Source organism: Lycium barbarum, chromosome 10 (genome assembly GCF_019175385.1).
Source record: "Lycium barbarum isolate Lr01 chromosome 10, ASM1917538v2, whole genome shotgun sequence".
NCBI classification, from domain to species: domain Eukaryota; kingdom Viridiplantae; phylum Streptophyta; class Magnoliopsida; order Solanales; family Solanaceae; genus Lycium; species Lycium barbarum.
The window spans coordinates 117,513,970-117,524,161 of record NC_083346.1 but is presented as its reverse complement, the minus strand read 5'-3'; the positions used below and the strand labels follow the sequence as shown (position 1 = coordinate 117,524,161).

General features: G+C 37.6%; 1 non-coding gene and 1 pseudogene across 1 annotated transcript; both read right to left on the bottom strand.

The window, feature by feature from the left end:
• Nucleotides 1–1,389: 1,389 nt before the first annotated feature.
• LOC132613376 (L-type lectin-domain containing receptor kinase IX.1-like) lies at nt 1,390–2,227 on the bottom strand (annotated as a pseudogene).
• Nucleotides 2,228–7,130: 4,903 nt separating this feature from the next.
• LOC132616327 (small nucleolar RNA R71) lies at nt 7,131–7,236 on the bottom strand. The gene has a single exon (XR_009573116.1). It is a non-coding gene; the product is annotated as a small nucleolar RNA R71 (small nucleolar RNA).
• Between the last annotated feature and the right edge of the window lie 2,956 nt (nt 7,237–10,192).

Genomic DNA, 10,192 nt, shown 5'->3' with positions numbered 1-10,192 from the left:
GAATGCAATTCGTGCTGTATCAATTTCAGTTTATCCCTGCTTGATTTTCTGTTTTGCCTGCAAGTTTTCCCATTCCATTAAAGCATGTGGAAGTAATCGCCGAGAACATTTTCTATCAAAGAATCAAAGAACTGAGCGACTATCCTTCTTCTTCTTCTTCGAGAAAACCCTAACTCTAGCCTTTTCTACATATCATCTTCATCATGTCTATCGGAGTTGAATATGAATGGCCAGCAGAAATGGATGAACCAGAAGAACAACCACCCTACTTCCCCTTTAGAGTAATTGATGGTGTGTTACCCAATGTTCTGGTTTCGTCTGTACAGGAAGTAGAGTATGCATTTGAGCAACTGGGGGATTCATTCATTATTTTGATCAACCCGGAGTTTTTGGCGCTGCCAGATCAGTGGTATAAGATTTTCGAACTTGCAAGAGTCCTTGGAGTTGAGATTATATCGGATTGGACTCCATTTGGTCATTATGGTAATAAAATATACTCTGTGATTATGGTAATAAAATATAGTCTATATACGGTTGTGGGTGGTGGGGCCCTTAAAGGTACAATTGTAATTCCCTAATGTCAATTTTTTAATTTTTTTGGGATTTGTTTTTCAATCAGTACTACTTGAAACATCATCAGGATCTCATTACAGTCAGAACTAGGGGTGGTCATGGTTTGGTTAAAAATTAATTCAAATCGCAAACAGATTAAATAAACTGATAGTTGTTCGGTGTTGGTTTGGTTTTGGTTTGAATTTTAAAAAACTGACAATATTTGATTTAGTTTGATTTTATTAAAAACAAACCGAAGAAAAAATCGAATCAAAGCGATCAAATAATACACACAATTTTTATAATTAATAGTAAGTGATATCGATGATAAAAAATAGTATACCACATGAGGAACACTGGTTTTAAAGCATTTTTGTGATTTTTCTTAAGGTGAGATATATGATGGTATGTCATCACTAGATACATAATTTAGAATGTTTCGTTTTTTTGATTTTTTGTCTATATATATTATTGTTTTATTAAAATACAAAATGTTAGATAAATAAAATTAAAAAGATCAATGAAAGAAGAATTGAAAGAGAATTAACTGTGATGGATCTTATACTTGTGTAGTTGTGTTAATTAACTATATATGTCCCGGTCTAATAAAAAAGGTTCATGCAATTTCTAGAGTATATGACGATAATAGTAGAGCGGAAAACCATAAATTAAATAACAATATATTAATCTTGATAAATAATTTTAAGTACTTTGTTTATTTTTTTCATATTCTTTTTTTATCTCTATTAGGCTAATGAACTTTACACCTTAAGTCCATTTTTTAAAAGAAATTCATAACCATACTCATTTATTCAAAGAAATAACTATGAGATTTACCTAAACAAAGTTATACTTATAAACTTTATTCACTCGATTAAATCTTATAGATCTTAAGACATTTTCTCCATAATTCAAGAAAAGTATAGCTCCCAACACACGCTGGAAAAATAGACTCCACACCCATTCTACCAATCTCATTCGATCTTCTGGCGCTTTAATATCTATCGATCTTCTTCCACTTGCTATTTCCAAGGCTACTATTCCAAAGATGTACACATCTGATTCTTTGCTAGCTTTTCCATTCATGACACATTCAGGTGCCATATACCCCACGGTCCCCGCCAACATTTTTGTTTGAAATCCTTTTTCATGATCAACAAGCCTAGCCAACCTGAAATCACCTAATTTAGCATTGAAGTTAGAATTCAACATGACATTACTTGCTTTTATGTCCCTATGGACTACGTATTGTTCCAACTCTTCGTGTAGATAGAGCAAAGCCGAGGAAATTCCTTGAGCAATTTTCCACCTGATTTCCCAGACCAACAATGACTTTTATTTGAAAAGATGTTTATCTTGGCTTGCATTAGGCATCAATTCATAAACGAGATGTAGCTGCCCTTTCTCGTGGCACCAACTGATGAGTTGAACCAAATTTCTGTGCCTTAATCGGCTAATGATCTTCACTTCTGATGCATACTCCTTTATCCCTTGTTTAAACATTCTTTAGACACTCTCTTTACAACAACATATAAGTTACATTCCTTCAATAAGCCTTTATAAACAACACCAAATCCACCTCTCCAAGCTTCTGCCTCTCAGCAAAGTTGCTCGTTGCACGAGCTAATTCACCATGTGAGAACTTCTTAGGACCCTTTTCAAATTCACCGTCCATATCGAGATCAATGAAGGCATGGAGTTTATTATCTCCTTTCCTTTTTTTTCTTCCATAAAAAACAGCTGACAGTAATCAACCCAAGAATCAGAATAGGTAAAACTATGCTTGATCCAACTACTAGTCCCTTGTTTCCTTTTTTCTTGTTGCTAAGTACTTTTTGAGGATGATCCTTTGGATCTTGACCTTGAATTGGAGGAGACCATAATTACCAACATTTAGACATTCCTGTCCCACTTATGTTGGAGAGTGTGTGCCAGCCTGCATGTTTACCGAAAAGGACTATTTTTCACTAATAGAGCTACCAGATAAAAGGCCCAAAATCATACAATATCTTTGGCTTTAGACCAAAATCATACACTATCTTTCACCTGGAGCACTAATAGTCCTTTTTGTTTAATAAAATGGTGCACTTTTAGTCATAACCCTAACCACCGTTACTTTTTTAACGGATGCCTCCTCACGTGCATATCACACTTCCCTCCAAACTTAGACTATTCCCTCCAAACGTATATGCTCTGTCTCTCTGTCTTCCTTTCTTCCAAAGAGCATAAGGCGTTGTTGCAGACAAAAATATTTGAAATTTCGATGAGAAACACAATATTAAAAACTAACAGACTAAACTACTTTGCCAGAGAAAGAGATGCCAAAAAAATCAAAAAATTTCGAAAAATTATTTCATCAAAATAAATAATACAAAAACGTGTTCTGCTATGTTGTGCCTTAAATCTAGATGAGAAACACAATACTCAAATTCTAACCCAAAAAGATTCTACAACCTTAAAATAGAGAAAAATTCTCACCATAGAAAGAAGGTGATTGTGTATCACTGTTGCGCCTTAAGAACATTATTACTTCCTGATAATTGTTTGTTGCTATAGATACGATTCAGACTTGATATGCGTTTGCTGTTCCAATTTCAACTTTTGGCTTCACTAGGGCTGAGTGTTATGCTCTTTGGAAGAAAGGAAGACAGAGAGACAGAGCATATACGTTTGGAGGGAAAATAGTCTAAGTTTGGAGGGAATTATGATATGCACGTGAGGAGGCATCCGTTAAAAAAGTAACGGTGGTTAGGGTTATGACTAAAAGTGTACCACTTTATTAAACAAAAAGGACTATTAGTGCTCCAGGTGAAAGATAGTGTATGATTTGGGTCGATAGCCAAAGATATTGTATGATTTTGGGTCTTTTCTCTACTTTATTACACTAGAGAATTGGGGTATTTACAAGTTGATGGATTTTATTACCAAGATGCAAAAAATAAAGAATTCCATGTGACTAAGACTAACCTACATCTACTGAACCTAATAAAAGACTTAAAACATAAGGACACCTTTGAAGTATTTATCCTTCATTCATTGGATGAAGCTTCAATCAATAGTGAGGCTCCTACTGGTCTTTTAACTGGTCCAGAAGTTAGTGATAGTCAAATTGGGTCATTAACTGGGGGTGTTGGTGTTGGTGAGTCTTGATACGCTCAAATTACACCTATTAATGGTATAACGCGAACGTTGTCAAATATAGTAACCCAACAAGGTTGGGGTTGAATCCCACAGGGAATACAGTGTGAAAAGGTTACTAAAGTCGTAGGATGCTAAGTTTTAGGTCTAATGTCTTAATCCGATGATTTTGGTAATAGTTGGTTCTATAACTAATTGTTATCTACTTGTTTTGGTGGAAATTTATGGTAAAAGAAACTAAGGTTGTGTCCCCATTAGATAGAGTGTATGATCATGACTATTGATCTCGATATACTTCTAATGGATCATTATATGAATGCACTTAATCTCGATATGAACCTCTACAATTTCCCAATAAATAAAGATTATCTTTTTCTATGATTTTCCCAAATATAAGAAAGTAACTATGAAGAACGATTAATCATGCCAAGTAAATTCTTCTTATTCCAAAGTGAATTTATTAAACAAAGTTTAAAGCTTTGAGTCCTTGTTATTTATTCTTACCAACGCTAATTATTTTCCCAAATAAATCAAGGTTTATGGCTTTAATCAATGTTTGCAACCATTAATTATGAATGAAGAATGAAGAATAACTAAACCCTAATAATCCATTATGTGTATATCAATCACAAAACACCCATCAATTTGGGTTCACAACCCTATGAAGGGAAATTAGCTACTCATAGAGGAAGAAGAACAATAAGAAATAATGGGAATCATAATGCTTACAATTGATTGCTTGGAATTGAAGAGAAATTAATTGCAATTGTTTGTAATCTCCAAAAGACTTCAAAACTATGAGTAACTAATGCTAAGGAAAATAAAACTGAGTTCTGTAGTAATCCCCCCGTACAAGAAACCTAAATAAGGTATTTATAAGAGTCAAAGCCGTGCAAAATAGAATTGACACAAGTGCCCCCGACGGATCAATGTACGGACCGTACATTTTATACGGTCCGTAGAATCAGTGAGAGTCTTCCGTAAAATCTTCACCAGTTGTCAGCTGTACGATCCACTTTTAAGGACCATAAATATTATATGGTCCGTATAACATTCCTGTAAATCCTCTTCTCTTTAAGACTCTTCTCGAACCAACATACGGTGAATTTTACGGACCGTAAATATTATACGGTCCGTACTTCTGCCTGGACTTCCACTTCATGTCTGAGCTCTTTCTGTTAAGCATCTACGATGGCCTTTACAGACGGTGAATATTCTACGGTCCGTATGTTCCTCCGTATAGATCAGGCTTCAGTTAGTTTTCTTTCTTTGAACAACTTTTTACTCCATTTTCATGACTTGCTCCCGAAATACGTTAAACATCTGCAACATGTCACCAGACCAAGACTTGCTCAAAAACAAGTAAAACTTATAGCCAAAGAGCATCGAATGTGCCATAATTTCATGGCACATCAAGTCTCAACTTATCTAAAGAGGTGTTGGTGGGGCCGATAAGACTACTAACCTAGCTGAAGAGAGTGTTGGTGGGGGTTGATGTGCCGTGGATTTGTGGCACATTCGACGCCTTTTTACTATGAATTTTGGTTGCTTTCAAGTAAGTTTGGTTCTCTTTAATATGTTTTGTTGTGTTTTAGGAAAACAATGGCCCAAAAGCAAAAAGCAAAGAACAAAAGAAAAATTGGCCAGAAATGAGAATCGACGGTCCGTCGATCAGTCGACGAACCGTCCTTTGAATCGTCAAAAAGCCTGATTTTCCAGTGATGACAAAGTTAAAGACGACAAAGGACGGAGAAATCGACGAAGCGTCGAACTGATCGACGGTTCATCGTTTGTGTCGTCAAGCAGGACCTCTCAACAGAGGAGAAAAAGACGAAATACTCGACGGAGCGTCGAACTGGTTGACGGCACCGTCGAACGGTACACAGTGCTGAAGTTACAAAAGAAGAAGAAGTCGACGGATCTTCGAACAATCGACGGTCCGTCGATCTTCCTATCGGGGGCAATTTTATCAGTTTTTGCTGTGCGTTTTTAGAGCCTATTTAAAGAACATTTTAGGTCATTTTATGTATTCAGATTTTATTATGCTCACTTAAAAAGTCCCATTGGTGGGTGAGCATTGAATACTCCCCTTTTTGGAGCTTAGTGAAGACAACAAGATTCTATATTCCATCATCTTTATTACATTTGTAAGTTTTATGTCTCATTTATTGCTTACTACTTTTGAGACCATAATGTGTGAGTAGTCTTTTTAATCAAAGTTGTGGACCCAAAATGATGGGTGCTATGTAATGGATATCTAACATTGCATATATATATAATGGGTTGTGATGTGTTTTATTATTTCTCGTATTCATTGTTCTATAAGTGGTTGCAAACACTTGTTCACGCACAAACCCTAGTTTATTTGGAAAGATGAACTAGGGTGTGATTTGAAATAATATAACAAGGACTCGGGGTGCTAACCCTCGTTTAATGAACTCGCTTAGGAATAAGACGAGTTCTACTTGGCATACTTAATCAACCTTATTTATAACTTTTCTGCATTTGGGAAAACCTTGAAAAGAAATATTTTCTAACTATTGGAAAATATTAAGAAATGTATTAGAGATTAAGTGCATGCATAACCGCGATCCATTAGAAATATATCATATTGACACCCATAGCATAACGTCTAATCATTGCGGGAACACAACTTTGGGTCTCCAAATTCCAAACAATTCAAAATAGCAATTACAAACCAAATCTCCTTTTTAAAATATTCGGAATAGGATTAAAGTCTTTAGAGATTAGTATCGCATACAATTAGTACCCTTTTCTCTCCATATTCCCTGTGGGATTCGAACCCAACCTTGTTTGGGTTACTATATTTGACAACGTCCGCTTTACGCCATTAATAGGTGTAATTTAAGCGTATCAAATTTTGGCGCCGTTGCCGAGGAATACGGTTTAGAAATTACTAATTGTTGTGTACTCTTCTTTAGAACTTTTTCTATTCCATCACACCTCGTTTGCTGTTTTGGTGAACCAGGTGAACATGGCAGGAAGATCAAATCGGAATCATAGAAACCAAGGTGGACTCGAAGTGAACCAACCTGCACCAGAAGAGGATGAGAATGAAAATATATTTGCGGAATTCATCAACGAAGTTGATTATGCTTATGCTGTGGTTCCTCCTAGAACTGGAAATGCTAATTTCAAAATTGATAGTTCTATCTATCAACTTCTGAAACTTGAAGGTTATTTCCGAAATTCTTCGGAGGATTGTCCACTTTGACATTTGAAGAACTTCCTGCACGTGTGTACTCAACAATCCCAAGGTGTTGTTTCTGCTGATGCACTGCGATTACGGGTCTTTAAATAGTTCTTGGCTGGCCAAGCCAGCGAATGGTATGAAAAGCTCTCCAGCAATTCTATTCATACCTGGAACGAGTTAGCCAATACATTTTTGAAGAAATGGTTCCCTCCAAGCAAAAAGGCTGAGTTTCGAGATAAGATCTTTGAGTTCAAACAACTTCCGGGGGAACAATTATATTCAACATGGGAGTGTTTCAAGTATTATCTAGCTCAATCTCCAAATCATGGATTTCCGGATGCTATTCTCACGGAGAAATTCTACAAGGGCTTAGATACAATGAATCAGATTGCTGTCAATACTGCCATAGGAGGATGCTTCATGGACAAGTCATTTATCGTTATCACCCGTTTGCTTGATAAGCTCACCACCCATAATCAAGCTTGGCACTCGAGTGATAGTGAAGTCCTGTCATATGGTAGTCCATCTGCTGCCGCGGTGGCCAAAAGAAAATCATGAGCGAGATCATGTTTTTGCTCAATTGCAAACCACCGTGGATTTGTTGTCAAAGAGGCTTACGGAGAAAGAAGCTAAAAGTGTGAATGTTGTCGAAGAGATGCCACCTCATACTCCCGGAATGTACCAAGTCTCGGAGGAAGCTTATCTAGAGGGGCAGCCACAACGTGAGGATGCAAATTATATCGATCACTCTCAAGGGGGTTATCAAAAGCCATGGAGACCCCAACCACAATGTCACGACCCGCCTGGGGGTCGCGACGGATACCCGGGGCTAACCACTGAGCATCTCTCGTCTCACTCTCTATCATGCTCAATTTATCAGAAAACGTCTTACATTCGAAAACCCGAGTAGTTTCACATGCACAAGCCTTTTGGTTATTGAAATAATAATATACATATACGTATAATCATAACATTGTGAGACCATACTACCCACACATACGTATCTACGAGCCTCTACTACATTACTAGACATAAGGACGGGACAGGACCCCGTCGTGCCCAAAACGTACATACACACACACACACACACACACACACACACACACATATATATATATATATATCAAAACGTGATCATAAGCACCTCCGAACAATGGAGTGCTCTCAATCAGCTGACAACTACTAGGAGTCTGGATCAAGCTCATCTCCCTGTCTACTTGTGGACATGAACACAACGTCCAAAGAAAACGGACGTCAGTACGAATATTGTACTGAGTATAAGAGGCATAAACAATAACAATACATCAATGAAATGAGGATGTGTCAACGAAGAGCAACCTGTACTGATTGTGAATCATAAAGAGTTAACACATGCTGGCTTACTTTCGTAATCATTACCATCTCATGTATACATAACACATATATATAAACATGCCCGACCATATAGGTACGGTGTAATAGTCAATAACATTAGCCCGAGTCCGGGGTACCATCTCAAGCCGCCTACTAGTGGTGATCATGCCCGGCCCATTAGGCTAGGTGTAAAACATAGCAGCCCGCCTTAGCGGTGACATGCCCGGCCAAATAGGCGCGGTGGAATCTTTTTATCACAAAATCAATCATTACATATTACAATAAGCATTTCAAGAACGTATCATAATCTTATCATAGCTTGACATTGCTTCACATTCATTGATGGAACATTCCTTAAGCTTTGGGGACAACTACAACTGTATCGGGGTGACGTATGGTCGTGACCCCCGATTTTCCTTATGGGCACTCATTAACATCCTGCCTCACCCTGAAGGGAAGAGTATACGAGGTGGGTGCAAGCAATAATGACATCATTTTATGAGCATTTATAACTCTTGTACTCTAATTCATTACCTTGTGTAGCAAATAGGGGTATCAACTTGCATCTTTTTGGAACTTAAGAGATTCATGGAGAAGAAAGAAGGTCACATTGTAGGATTCATGCCATGGAAGGAAGGGACTAGCCTCACATACCTCTTGTCTTTTAACTATCTTATCGCTTGTTCATCCTCCTTTGATGCTCGCGCCTCAACCTTCGAGAGGAATCGCATTAGCATTAGTTACTCGGCTATAAGAACATTTCACTATTTCTAAAGAAACTAGGGCAACACTTCCTTTGTTTATACCACTTTTCCCACATTCTATATCAACTCCCAACATTAATAACAACATCCACAATATAGCATCCACAATCATCACTTATCTACTTTGACCACAATTTACCATTTCCCTTAGATTTCCCCATAATTATGATTATAACTCGTTATCGCGTTTTCTCATATATAATACCTATTTCATGGTATAAATGTCACTTATAACATTTTCACAATCACATCATACCAACATCCATAATTCACTCCAATTACTATTCACACATTCATGACCCAATTGTTATGTTTTCCACAATGCAAGTGTTTCAACTTTCAACCACTCAAACCATATAAAAAGAGTCATAAAACTCACCTAATGATGGATGAATAGCTTTTGAGGGGAATTCCTCTTCTTGCCTCAAAACCCTAACTCATTCTTCTTGAGTTTTCTTGGCCTAGATGAGCTTTAATGGGTTTCACAAACTTGATTTCATGTATTTGGTGTAGTTGACCATGGTTTTCCTTTGATTTCTTGTGGAAGAATGGTGGAGAAGGTTCTAGAGAGCTCTTGAGTGTGGAGATAATGAAAATTAAATGAAATAAAATGAGGGAGGGGTCTTATATTATTTCATGAAATCAGTCCCGATCAAGATGTACGGAGCGATCGACGGAGCGTCGATCTGGTCGTCGATGACGTTAAATTTTCAGTGAGCAATCTGTCATTTCACCTCATTCGACGGTAAGAAGGACGGTCTGTCGAACTGATCGACAGAGCGTCGACCTGTTCGCCGACTGATCTTCGTTCCAGCTGAGTTTTACGGCCATCGACGGGGCGTCGACCTGTTCGACGGTACAAGGGGCAACCGTCGAACCTTCGTTTTGCAGGACTGCGGTGAAGTTCCATTTAACGGACTTTTCATCCCTCACCTTTAAATTCTTTGAAAAGTTACGTTGGGATTCCTAAGTATCCCTTCTTACTTGTAGGGACATCATGTTTGCCTTAACCTTCGTTAGTCCCTCCATCGTTTAGCAGCCCAAAGTTTCGGGGTGTAACATTCTTCCCCCCTTTTGGAACATTCGTCATCGAATGTTATGTACTCGGGAATTCTACAAAAAATTCGCCAGAGTTTTCCCTGTAATATGGCGTTACCATCCTGCACAACAA